The sequence below is a fragment of the Balaenoptera physalus genome (assembly GCF_965194825.1).
Source record: "Balaenoptera physalus genome assembly, chromosome: 17".
Lineage (NCBI taxonomy): Eukaryota > Metazoa > Chordata > Mammalia > Artiodactyla > Balaenopteridae > Balaenoptera > Balaenoptera physalus.
This window is the reverse complement of record NC_138895.1, coordinates 73,551,453-73,564,097: the sequence shown is the minus strand read 5'-3', so window position 1 is coordinate 73,564,097 and position 12,645 is coordinate 73,551,453. Positions and strand designations below refer to the sequence as shown.

The 12,645-nt window shown below is 39.9% G+C and overlaps 1 protein-coding gene across 1 annotated transcript in view; it reads right to left on the bottom strand.

Annotated features, from left to right (window-relative positions):
- LOC309647105 (uncharacterized protein) overlaps positions 1-12,645 on the bottom strand; it is a 408,982-nt gene that overhangs the window by 41,303 nt on the left and 355,034 nt on the right. Inside the window, exons 13-17 of the mRNA XM_082434106.1 lie at positions 8,057-10,429; positions 7,201-7,420; positions 6,360-6,486; positions 5,564-5,702; positions 1,272-1,432 (exon numbers count right to left, since the gene is read on the bottom strand). The gene's annotated coding sequence lies outside the window, so the exon portion shown is untranslated. The remainder of the gene's footprint in view (positions 1-1,271; positions 1,433-5,563; positions 5,703-6,359; positions 6,487-7,200; positions 7,421-8,056; positions 10,430-12,645) is intronic.

The window sequence follows — 12,645 nt, the reverse complement described above, 5'->3', positions numbered from 1 at the left end:
TCACCTCTGCATATTCACGGGATTTTGTATTTATCTCAGGAGACTAATCTTCTCACCAGGCTACGTAGATTTGAGGCTCTTGTTTTTGGGTTTTCTTGAATCAGGGCTACTTGTTCCTGCCTCCCAGGAGCCTTCTGTGCCTTTAGCTCAGCAATGCTAACTGGTGTCACACAGCTCTACATTTTCTGGCCAACATTTCTGAAATCTCACTTATTGTTACTCTCGTCCTTTCAACGCTTTGTCTCCTTTTCCCTAAATTCTGAGGGACTTTCTCAGATATGTCCTCCACACCCGTGGTAAACCTTCACACAGCAGGAAATAGCGATACTGCCCATTGAGCACATATATTTTTCTTGCGTTCTCCCATCATGATTCCCCCATCTAATTGCTTTGCCTTTTTCCCCTCTAGATCTTTCCTCCAGACATTCTGCTTCCATTTCAGAGAGACCTTCATGCAGTTTGTGGGAGTACCATACAGTTTTCTGAAATGACCATCTGGATTCTGTGATAAATTGTTCTCAGTATTTCTCTGCCTTATTCCTCCCGCCCACCTTTTTTTGGGGGCAAGATTTTGCATTGCCCCCTTCTTTGTATTGATAATGATATAGTTTGTTTTACTCATCCTTGGACAGGACAAGGTTGGTTTGTCAGTGTTTGTTAAAGCCAGGAAGAGTGATTTGCTCCATGCATGCCCTAAGGGTCAAATTCTCTTCTCCAATTCACAATTTATGCTCACAGATTTCAGTCCACTCCTTGCTTAATAGCTGGCTCTCCCCTGGGATTCCGTGCATTGAATATGCTTCCCTCTTGCCCAGATCTCAGCCCAGCCTCTGGTTCTCAGAGACAATGCAGGATGGAACCAGCCCAACCCCTGCCAGGCAGAAGCCACCCGAGACTTCATGCCTTGGCAGCTACTTCACGGCTTTGGCAGGGTCACTTGACTCCCCACGCTACTTCAATCTCTCCCTATTTTCTGTTCAGGTTTTCCTGTGATTCCCAGCATCTGGCTGGACTGGGGGACATGGGAGAAGAAGGGGACATAATACTATTTTCGAGGACAACTCCTGAGGAGGGGAATTTTTTCATGAAGGAAAGCAAGAGCGTGCCATATGCTGGAGTCGAGGTAGCTGATCTTCAATCCAGATCCATCTACCCCATAATTACTGTGAACCGTTCTAGCTTCTGTCATCAGGCTGTACATTCAGTCTTAGCGTTCCATCGCATCTACGATTTTAACAAGAAGAGCTAAAAGGCTTAGCTTGCGGACCCACCAGAGAGCTCCCATTTTGAACCGGAAGTCAGCAGGTAGTTTACTTCAAACTTTTTCAATTTCCAAGCAGCTATTAATTCAAAGGGTCAAAAATACGTATAAGCCCCAAACTGAAGTCCATGGTGGCCTGTCCTTGTCTCCTCTACACAGTCGGGGTGAAAACTTGGCAGAGCAAGAGAAAAAAGGTGACAAAGTTTTAGTTCAGTTTGGATTAGTTTATTTTATTTTGTAAATTTTCTTCACAGAATCTTTCAAACTGCAAGTTTAGTTTTCACTCAACATCTCGGCCTCTGCAGGCCGTCCCAGTGGAGGGCTCTCCACTACTCTGCTGTGTGCCCCAGGCCGGGTCTGTGAAGTCCCGTTTCTCATAGCCAGTCGTGCAATCTACAGAAGCTCTTTCTCACTTAGAGGCCCGCATGCTTCTTCCTGGGCAAGGTGGCTAAACTGGAGCCCCAGAGACAGGGTCTGTTCTTAGAGAAGGGGGAAGGAGTTCCCGGCTACCTGCTGTATAAAAAAGCATCTTTAGGAAAGACCTCATTGAAATCCTGACATCCAAGCCAAGCTTTGAGGAATCTAAGGCGAAGCCATGAGGCTATCTGGGAAAGAGGGTTCTAGGCAGGGAGAACCGCTGCTGGGAGCTTCTTAAGGAAGAAGTGGGCCTGGCACACTTGAAGCTCAGCAAGGAAGCCAGTGTGGCTTAAGCCAAGGGAGCCAAGGGTTGGGATGGTGGTACCAGGGGCCATCACGCTGACGGCCCAGTAAAAACTGGAGGACTATGGCTTTGAGTGAGTGAGATGGGAGCCTTGGGAGGACTTTGAACAGGGGCGTAACACGATATGACAAATAACACTAAACAAGAGTTATCACACTTGCAGTGAAAATACAATACTGGTGAGGCACAGAGGACTCAACAGAAACAGAAAGAGCCACTGGGGACCAGCTTTTTCTGTGGCTTCATGCTGAGATGGTGGGATGAACAGGAGACACATCTAAATGGCCGGTGGTAGGCCCCAGCACAGGATACTTTGTGGGACCCTAGAAGAAAACCCATGTCGGGTCAACCAGAAGCTTCAGCCAAGCTCTCACCCCATGCCCTGTATCCTCAGATTCCAGAAGAGTGCTCAGAAAGAAACGTTCAGCCTGATCAATTTAACTAAAAGTAACAAGACAAGACCATCTGATCAAAGACGAAGCCAAAAAAAGGAACAATAGTGTCTTTCCACATTGGATAAGAGCAAAGAGAAGGTCTGGGCAGAGCTCTCCATGCTAAGCGTGAGAAAAAAGGGAGGAAAATGGCATTTCAACTATGCAAGCATTCTAGAACACAAAAGGAAAGGAAAGACAATCTGCAAAAGAACAATAAAAAACTCAGTATGGAGTCATTTATACAAGACTCAAAAACAAGATGATGAAGCAATATGCTGGGATGAAAAGGCAGATTACCAGGTTAAGGAAACAATTGCAGGTCAAAGCAGCATCCTTACGGATCAAACAAATAAATGTAAACCAGTGGAGAACAGACTAGGCACAACTAAAAATTCAAACAATGACAAAAAGAAAAGGCTTTAGCACCTCACAGTGAATGCAAAGGAAAAGGATAAATGAACAAATCAGTTACAGATGATGATGAATAAAGACTTCAAAGTTGGCCCACATAAAGAATCATTTATATTTCTTAAGGAGAGCAACCAACAAATGGGAGAGTGTTTCAGAGATGTCATTTCATATATATTTGTGATACTAGAAAAATACTAAATCTGCAAATCATAAGAAATTAATATATTAGAAAAAAAACAGTACAATTTACAAGGAGGCACTGAACTTATCCTGATCAACATTATCTATAGAGGAAGACTTTATCCATACAGATAAAAAGGGAGTGAGGTGGGATCCAGCTGGTCTCAGACTTCACCACAACAACATTCTTCGAGAAGAAATCAGATTTATGTCCCAAAGCCCTGACTAAAGGAAAATGTAACTCAAGAATATTAAAAATGAAGACATTCTGAAACATGAAAGAACTCAGAAACTATATGAGCCCTCTTGCAAAATATACTGGAAGACTAATCCAATCGCAAGAAGAATTTATTAAAACACACACATACACACACCTCTAGAATGAAGAAGTTATAGTTCAAAGAACTAGCTATGGGGATCACATTCATTTAAATAAGGTTAAACAACAGCACAACAGCAAAATTTTTGATTGCTGAACACAATGTGCTATCACTCATTTTAAGTTTAAAATTGTAAAAGTAACAAAACTCAGGACTAAAGAAAGGAGGTGGGAGAAAGTATCAGAGGATGAATCACTTATCTTTTTTTATTTTATTGAAGTATAATTGATGTACAATATTATAGAAGTTACAAGTGTATAATGGAGTGATTCATAATTTTTAAATGTTATACTTCATTTATAGTTACTAGAAAATATTAGCTATATTCCCTGTGTTGTACAACATATCCTTGAAGCTTATTTTATACATAATAGTTTGTACCTTTTAATTCCTTACCCCTCTATTGCCCCACCCCTTTCCCTCTCCCCACTGATAACCACTAGTTTGTTCTCAATACCTGTGAGTCTGCTTCTTTTTTGTTATATTCACTAGTTTGTTGTATTTTTTAGATTCCACATATAAGTGATATCATATAGTATTTGTCTTTCTCTGTCTGACTTTTCACTTAGCATAATGCCCTCCAAGTCCATCCATGTTGCTGCAAATGGCAAAATTTCATTCTTTTTTATTGCTGAGTAGTATTCCATTGTGTGTGTGTGTGTGTGTGTGTGTGTGTGTGTGTGTATGTGTGTATGTGTGTGAATGTATATCTCACATCTTCTTTATCCATTCATCTGTTATGGACACTTGGGTTGCTTCCATTTCTTGGCAATTGTAAATAGTGTTGCTATGAACATTGGGGTGCATGCATCTTTTTGAATTAGCATTTTTGGGTTTTTTCAAATATATACTCAGGAGTGGAATTGCTGGGTCATATGCTAGTTTTATTTTTAATGGGAGAAAATATTTGCAAATAATATGACTGATAAGGGGTTACTGTCCAAAATACATAAACAGCTCGTACAACTCAACATCAGAAAAACAAATAACCCGATTAAAAAATGGGCAGAAGACTTGAATAGACATTTTTCCAAAGAGGGAATGCAGATGGCCAATAGGCACATGAAAAAATGCTCAACATCAATAATCATCAGGCAAATGCAAATCGAAACCACAATAAAATGTCACCTCACACCTGTCAAATGGCTATCATCAAAATGAACACAAATAGCAAATGTTGGTGAGAATGTGGAGAAAAGGAAACCCTAGTACACTGTTAGTGGGAGTGTAAATTAGTGCAGCCACTGTGGAAAACAGTGTGGAGGTTTCTCAAAAAACACTTAATCTTTTATAGTAGGAGGTTATTTTTAATTAGTATTGCCTGAAAAATTGGAAGATGTATATTCAAAGAGAAAAATGAAACATTTGATTTCATCAAGTTTTTACTTAACCCTTCTTAGAGAGATATTTGAGGAAATACTATCGCTGGCAATGGAGAAAAAAAGAAACATGATCTAAATTTCAGCAATTTCTTCAGTTTCACTTCAGTTTATTTTTCTTTAGTTACAATCAAGTGTAATTATGTAACGTTTTTATTTTAAAAAGCATTATGATCTCTAATTAGTTAGCTAGCTTTTTATCTACCTAACTAGGTTTCCATTCTTCCAACCCATCCGTATGTGCACAGGGATGTTTGGAATGATGTCCACCAGAGTTAATGTTGGTTATTTCTTGCTGGTGGAATTTTGAAGTGATTTGCTGATTTCTTCTTCATACTTAAAAAAAATATTCTTTAAAATTATTTTATTATGAGCATTTATCATTTAATAAGAAATAAAGTTGTGATGTTTTAAAATACATATGTTGGGAATTCCCTGGCAGTCCAGTCGTTAGGACTCTGTGTTTCCACTTCAGGGGCACGGGTTCGATCCCTGGTCAGGGAACTAAGATCCTGCATGCTGCACGGTGTGGCCAAGAAATATAATGATAAAATAAAATAACTATGTTTACTTAAGTCTTATATAGTAATAAATCAATATTTGATGGAATTCTGAAATCAGAATGATTACTCAAGAGTAATTGATGTATTGAGGGCTTGCTATACACTGAGCACACTGTAAACGGGACTCATATAGACAATGCTATTTTTTTTAAACCTCACAACTTCATGAGCATGTTCCCATTTTAAAGATGAGGAAACTAAATCTCATATATGTTAAGTGATGACATCACTGACTTCCAATCAGTTGCGAAGGAGCTCAAATCCATGTTCTTAATTCCAAGTTCATTCATCCCTTTATCAATTTTGTACAGAGGCCCCACTCTGTCCCACATATTATATATGCTCCACTATGGCACAATTCCTAGACTTCTTCCTGAGGACAAAGTTAAGCATTTCCTCTTTAGACAGTTAAAGAAAAGTGTATAAGAAAGATTTTACAAAAGAAAGATTCAGAGACCCTGATTCATAAACCATCCTGAAATGGTACCCTCTATTTAGCTTGCCTTTTATCTTCTCTTTGGAGATGATATCGTGACTGATTTTACATATACCTTGCAGATTTATTTTATTTAAAATATAAAATATACTGAAATTGGGACCAGGGTGTTTGTGTATGATTCTTTCAGGTGCACATGGATGTCTTGCGTACTTTCTGTATGTGGCTATATTTCACAATTAAAAAAAAAAAAGAATTTTACAGACTGTTAGCAAGGTTTATCAGCTTGTTTCACTCAATAAATTAAATTTTGATCTGTGATAAATAGTAAAACATAGATGATCAACCATATTTAGATAAATGTCTATAGGATGGTGTATTATTTACCTATTGCAATATATACAAAATACCCCCCGAATTACTACTTTAAGCCAGCAAACATTTGTTTATCCCACAGCCGCTGGGTCAGGACACCAGGTACAGCTTAGCTGGCTGCCTCTGGCTCGCTCTTTCTCACACACAAAGCCAGAATCAGTGTGTTGATGGGGCAGCCATCATCAAGCTCAACAGGAGAGGAGCTGCCTCCAAACTCACCCATCTGGCTACTGGCAGGTCTCAGGTCTTTGCTGGCTATGGATCAGAGTCATCAGTTACTTAACCACATGGATTTCTCGACAGGTCTGCTCACAATACACAGTTTGCTTCTCCCCAAATGAGCGATCTCAGAGAGAAAAAGAAAAGGAGACTCAATATGAAAGCTGCAGTCTTTTTATAACCTCATCTCAGAAGTTATGTTCAATTGCTTCTGCTTTATTCTATTCATTAGAAGTGAGTTACTAAATCTAGCCCTCACTCAACAGGAGGGGAGTACACAAGGGAGTGAATAGCTGGAGGTGGGGGTCAAGCTAGAGGCTGCTTACCATAGGCAGAGACAAAAAAGCCATGTACCAAAATGGTAGCAGTAGCTGCCTCTAGTAGTGGATCGGAACTATGGGTGTTGTTAATATTATTTTTATTGTTTGTCTTCTTTTCTAAATTATCAATGGTGCAGAGGTAGAAATGGTTGAAAGCATGGGCTCTGTATTTAAATTCTGCTTCTGTCATTCACCACCTGGATAAGACAGAGCCTTACTAAGACTCAGTTTCCCCCGTGCCTACTTCTCATGTTCTTGTGCAGATCAACGTAATCTGTCTGAAAAGCACTCACAAGTAGCACATTTTAAGAGCTCTTTAAATGTGGGCATTTATCACTGATGAGTATATAATTTTTCAAATATGATGAAGAAGGTGGGTAGAAGTTATAATAATACAAAAAATTATTATCCCATTTATGCTTACACTTATTTTCATTAGCAGGGGAGGGATATGAACACATAAAACACAGGAAAAGTGAGAGCAAATAATATAAGCAAATGCTAAATTATGTAGATCGAACCACAAGGGAAGTCATTAAAAATAAAGGGAAAATGGAAGATGGAGGAATTGTGGAGAGGAATGCATTTCAGAAGAGGCAGGGCAGGCTGTGGAGAGGCTGACGGGCAGGATTAGAGGATCTGAAATTCTGGTCAGTTCCTCATTTACTGAGTGCCTCCTCCATGACAGCCACTGAAGATGCAGCACTGAATAAGGCAGAATGTCTTCAGAAAACTCACAGTCTAGAAGGCAATGACATCAATCAGAAATCTTTTCAAAGTATTTGGTGACTTCAGAAATAGAAATAAGCATTTAATCAACAGCTATTTATTGAGCAACTACTATGTGCAGGCATTATAGGAGATACCAAAACCCACTGCCCCCAAAGAGCTCATTGCATAGTTCAGGAGATGGACAATTAAACAGGCAATCTCAAGGCAATGTAACAAATGCTGAAATGAGTAGAGCATCCTTTTTTAAAGAGAGTACATGAGATGGAAGAGCAGAGGAGTGGTTTAGGGAGTCAAGGAAGGTCACATATAAGCTGAGACTATGTTAGCCAAGCTAAGGGTTTAAAGAGAGAGTTCTAATTGAAGGAACATCCTAAGCGCAGGGTTCTGAGACAGCGCAGAGAAAGATGACATAACTGGGAGACAACAGGCTGGCGGGCTTAGGCAGGTTAATCAAGGCCAGATTATGGAGTATTCAAAACTGCAGACAACAGAAAATAGAGTGCACGCTTAAAATTTGCAGAGAGCAATGACATCGGGGAGGTTCTATTTAAGGAGGAACTTGTGTTTCCCTCAGAGGAAGTGTGGATAAGTGGTGAGCTCAGCGTCTGGAGAGGAGGTGACCTTGACCTCAGAGGTTCATTTCACCTGGAGTCTTCCTCTCAGATGACTCCCTTACATTCCAATGACATCTGATCTGGAAGTCCACTGTAACTCCTTCTAAGCTCTGCAGAACCACATGATGCTCGAAGAAACAAGTAGTCTCACGCGTCACAGACAGTGCCGCAAAGAATGACAGAGAAGAGAGAGCTTTCAAAACAAATAAAAACACACCAGGACTCAATTGGGGTCTTCGTGGAAGGCATATTCAATGGGGGACGTGCCTGCAAAAGCAGAAGAGAGCCAGAAACAGGATGGGAGAAGTTCTTAGTTCCCACCATAGTGGGACAACCATCTGATTTTACTGTTCTGGAGGAGGGTGACTTTGGGCTAATCCCCTAATCTTTTTGACCCAAGTTTCATATCTGTAAAAGATAATCACCTCTATTTCAAAGGACTGCTGGAGGGATAAAATGAGATTATCTCTATGAAAGAACGAAGAACAATCCAACGGTAAGGTAATTTTACTATTATTTTTAGATAGGGAAGAAAGTATAATTCTTAATGCTAGGACTCGAGTTTAAGCTTGGGTTCAAATCCCAGTCTTGCAATTACTAACTGTATGATCTTAGGCAAGTTCCTTAACTTCTCTGGGTCTCCAGTTGTTTGCTCATAAAATGGAGAAAATAATATTAGCCACTTCCTAGGAGTTTTAAGAGGCATAAATGATTAATTCATGTAAAATGCCAAAACAATGTAGATGTATAATGAACTCTCAATAAATATCAGCTAGTAATAGTAGTAGTAGTTGTTGTTATTGTTGCTGTAATAGTAGCGCCAGTTGTAACAGTGTTAGTAGCAGTAGTATTTTTGGATTCTATGACCCTGATTTTTATGATACAGATGGGAATAGAAAAATAAGATATTAATGCAAATGAGATTTAATTAGCACCTCAACGTAAGTTCATGTATTTTGTGTTTTTCAAACCTAATAGCAAGGCTGCAGCATTATTTCCAGATTAAATTTGAGGAAATAGACTTGAAGAAGTTACATGAATTTCTTATGATCACACACCCAGAAAAGGCTATGCAAGGAGTTGGCCTCAATTTTCCTGATGCTAAATTCAGTGTTCTTTCTGATAAGCTGATCTGTCTCTCTGTGCTAGGTATGGCATGCTTTAAAAACAATAATTTTGAGGCATCTCAGCAGGAATTTCCTTTAGGTTGAGCTAAAATCAAACTGTGTGGTATTAGCAAGTCTTGCTGTTCTTTTTAAAAAGCTTTTGTCTTTTCTAGTATTGTCTTCCAGCTTTCTCCTCTAAGAAGAAATTTTCAATTAACCATTAGCTTATGTCACAAACATTTGTTCTTAAATGCACACATTCATTCTTGTAAGTGATTAAGGCTGATGGGTATAGAAATATATAAGTACATAAATGACAAGCAAACCATGTATATAGGGTAATTTAATTTTGAGATGACTGCCATGTTTATGCACTTCTATCAGGTCGCCTGCTTTTGATGAATGTGCAATTTCTTTCCCACAATTTTATCACTGCCAGTATTTAAGTAAATATTCTAAGTGCAGGACTAGAGAAAACCGTCTATGCCATCCAGATAACTTGCAGCTGGGAAAAATAAGCAATGGGGTTCTGTTTAGATTCTAAGTCTGGTAAGTTGTTGCTCCCCACTTTACTAATGTTGTGTGTTTAGCAGGTGTCCAGTGACTTGGAACGTGCCACTACTCTATGACCATCCTGAACGCACCTGATCTCATCTGGAATGTGCCACTGAGTGAAATAGCATTGATCTCAGATGGGAGTATAAGATTTAGGATGAAGTTCAATCATTTGACTGAAAATTCCCGAGAATATTTCAGACATTATCACAGATTATGGAATTTTAGAGTTACTTAAGTAGACAGAGAGGGTACAAAATCTAGCTAAGTGAGATTAACCATGGATAAAAGAAGAGGACGCACACTCCAGAGAGCAGGAACTGGATGAGAAAAATAGGATGGTTCTGTACAGGAACCCATAGGAAGTTTGGTGTTGCTGAAGACAAAATGGCAGAGATGAGGCAGAGGTGGGCAAATGTCAGGTGGTAGAGGGTCCTGAATGCTACACAAAGGGACGTGGACTTTACCCTGAGGCCACGGAAGGTTTTAGGGAAGAAGTGGTGCAGCCCATGTGCATTTCAGGTCAATCACACCAGTGGAAATATGAAGAGGATTTGGCAGGATGGCGTCATGTCAACAGCAGGCTGGAACTCCCAGCATTCCTTGCTCTTCACTCACAGTTGAATGTGTTCTGAAGCTTTCTGAGCACCACTCTCCTCCCTCCACAGCAAGGAGGCTTGGAGAGTGATTCCGGGAAGTCAGGAACATTCGGGGTTGTCAAAGTCAAAACTGAAAAACCATTCCTGACCAAGAGCAAAGTTGAAATGTCATTAGGCTTCCTAGAGGCCAATGCTGAGGGATGGGAGCCCTTCAGATATAGTGTGAAACCAGAATTGAGGCTCTGGGTGGCCATTCACTCTCCTAGTGCTTTGTTGCATCCTTCAGGGTGTTGGCTGGAGCTGAGCTACTGCACAACCGTGGGTTTTGCAAACCTGAGCTCCTAAGTTTCTTTTCTCAAGCTGCCTCTTCCCTGTACCTCATGCTGCAACTTCACCCTTCTATGAACCTCTGACATCTCAGGGTTTGAAGTAAAACTGAAAGTTCCAAAAGGACCACAAGAGACCTTTCCTCCCCAAACTTCTCCTGCCCAAGTATACCCTTTTCTTTTTACTGCATGTCTATTTCACAGATGTTGGGTTTACTCTGAGTCTGAACTTGGTAATGAAAGGATGCGATGCTTGGAGTCCAGGCACTTGGTTTTGATTCTGGTTCTGCGGCTTTCTGACCACCTGAACTGCCAATCCATTTAACACATTGAGTCCCAACTTTTCCATCTGCAAAATAGGAAATTAACTAGATGATGCCTGAGGGAGCTTTGGGCTCTAATATTCTGTGATTGTAAGAACATCCCGTTACCCAGCATTGCCCTGGATGCTGAAGAAAAATAAAATGAAACAAGCCCCAAGCCCACCATCACCTTCGTAATATAGCCATGACACTGATAATAGGCAGATATGCAAATGATGTTGTAGGCAAATGCTTATGACATGGAAAATTCTTCAGCTCTATTGTCAAGTGAGAAAAAAGGCTACAAGGAAGTACAGTGTGATCTCATTTTTGTAAAATAAGTAAATACATAGAAAAAAATACCCAAAAGGTGACCTCACAGTCATCTCTGGTCGTGAAATTTTCTGTGTTTTTTGCTCTTGTTTATTTTTATTTTATGATTTTTTTACAAAGAAGGTACATTATTTTTGCAATAATAAAATAAATCGTATAAAATAATAGGAGTATTCTCTGGAGAATCATGGATCTATTGACCATTCTTATGAAGAATTAATGAAGACTTTCCAGATGGCATGACATTTATTCTAGAATGTGATGGTCAAATAAGAGTCACTCATTTCTCAGCAACCCCTCCATCCATCCATTGCCCCTTTCTTTTCTCCTGAATACATGATATGGTTTCTCATGAATAAGCATTGACCTCCCCCTCTAAAGTATACACTACTTGAAAGCAAAAGACAATTCTCCTGGTTCTCCAGTACCCTCTCTGGATAAATACCAAGCATTTGTCCCCCAGAATATACAGAGTAAATAAACTTGCACTTAAGATGCGGATTTTGTTGAAGGCAGAGATGTTGATTTATACTCTGCTTATGCTTGTGCAAAAATCCTCCATCTCTGGTTTCTCAGTGGTTGGTGCACCAGTTTCCCGAATCTAAGGTCATGAGTTTACTTCCTGCATCACTTAGCTTCACTGTCTTCTTCGGTGGCTTGGACCAAAATCCCAACAACATGTGGCAGTCACTGCACTGGGAAAGCTGAGTAGAGACAGAAAAATAAACCAGCAAAGTACAAGAGACTTAAGATGTGAATGGATGGTTCTATCCTATGAGGTATCATGGAGTTATTGGGGTAGAGCAGAGGTAGAAGGAATGGAGGCAAGAGAAATTAAGGAAAACCCCACTTCTTGGACCTAGGCTAAAACAAGGTGAAATCAATCTTGGGAAAAGAGCAGTTGTCTGCTGCACTGCATCTCTTTAAATACCATCTATCTACATGCCAGCAATGCCCAAATTTATGTCTCTAGCCCAGACCCAGCTCCCAAACTCCAGATTAAAATTCAGCTCTTGATATGTCCACTTGGATACGAAACCAACCTCTCAAACTCAACATGTCCTAAACCAAATTCCTGATCTTTCCTATCCAAGCTTAGGCTATTTGCTGCTTCCCCATCTCAGAAGATGGCAATCAGCTTTCCAGTTGCTTAGGTGAAAATCTAGGAATAACATACAGATGGCCAAAAAGCACATGAAAAGATGCTCAACATCACTAATTATTAGAGAAATGCAAATCAAAAATACAATGAGGTATCAGCTCACACCAGTCAGAATGGTCATCATCAAAAAATCTACAAACAATAAATGCTGGGGAGGGTACGGAGAAAACCCTCCTACACTGTCGGTCGGAATGTAAATTGATACAGCCACTATGGAGAACAGTATGGAGGTTCCTT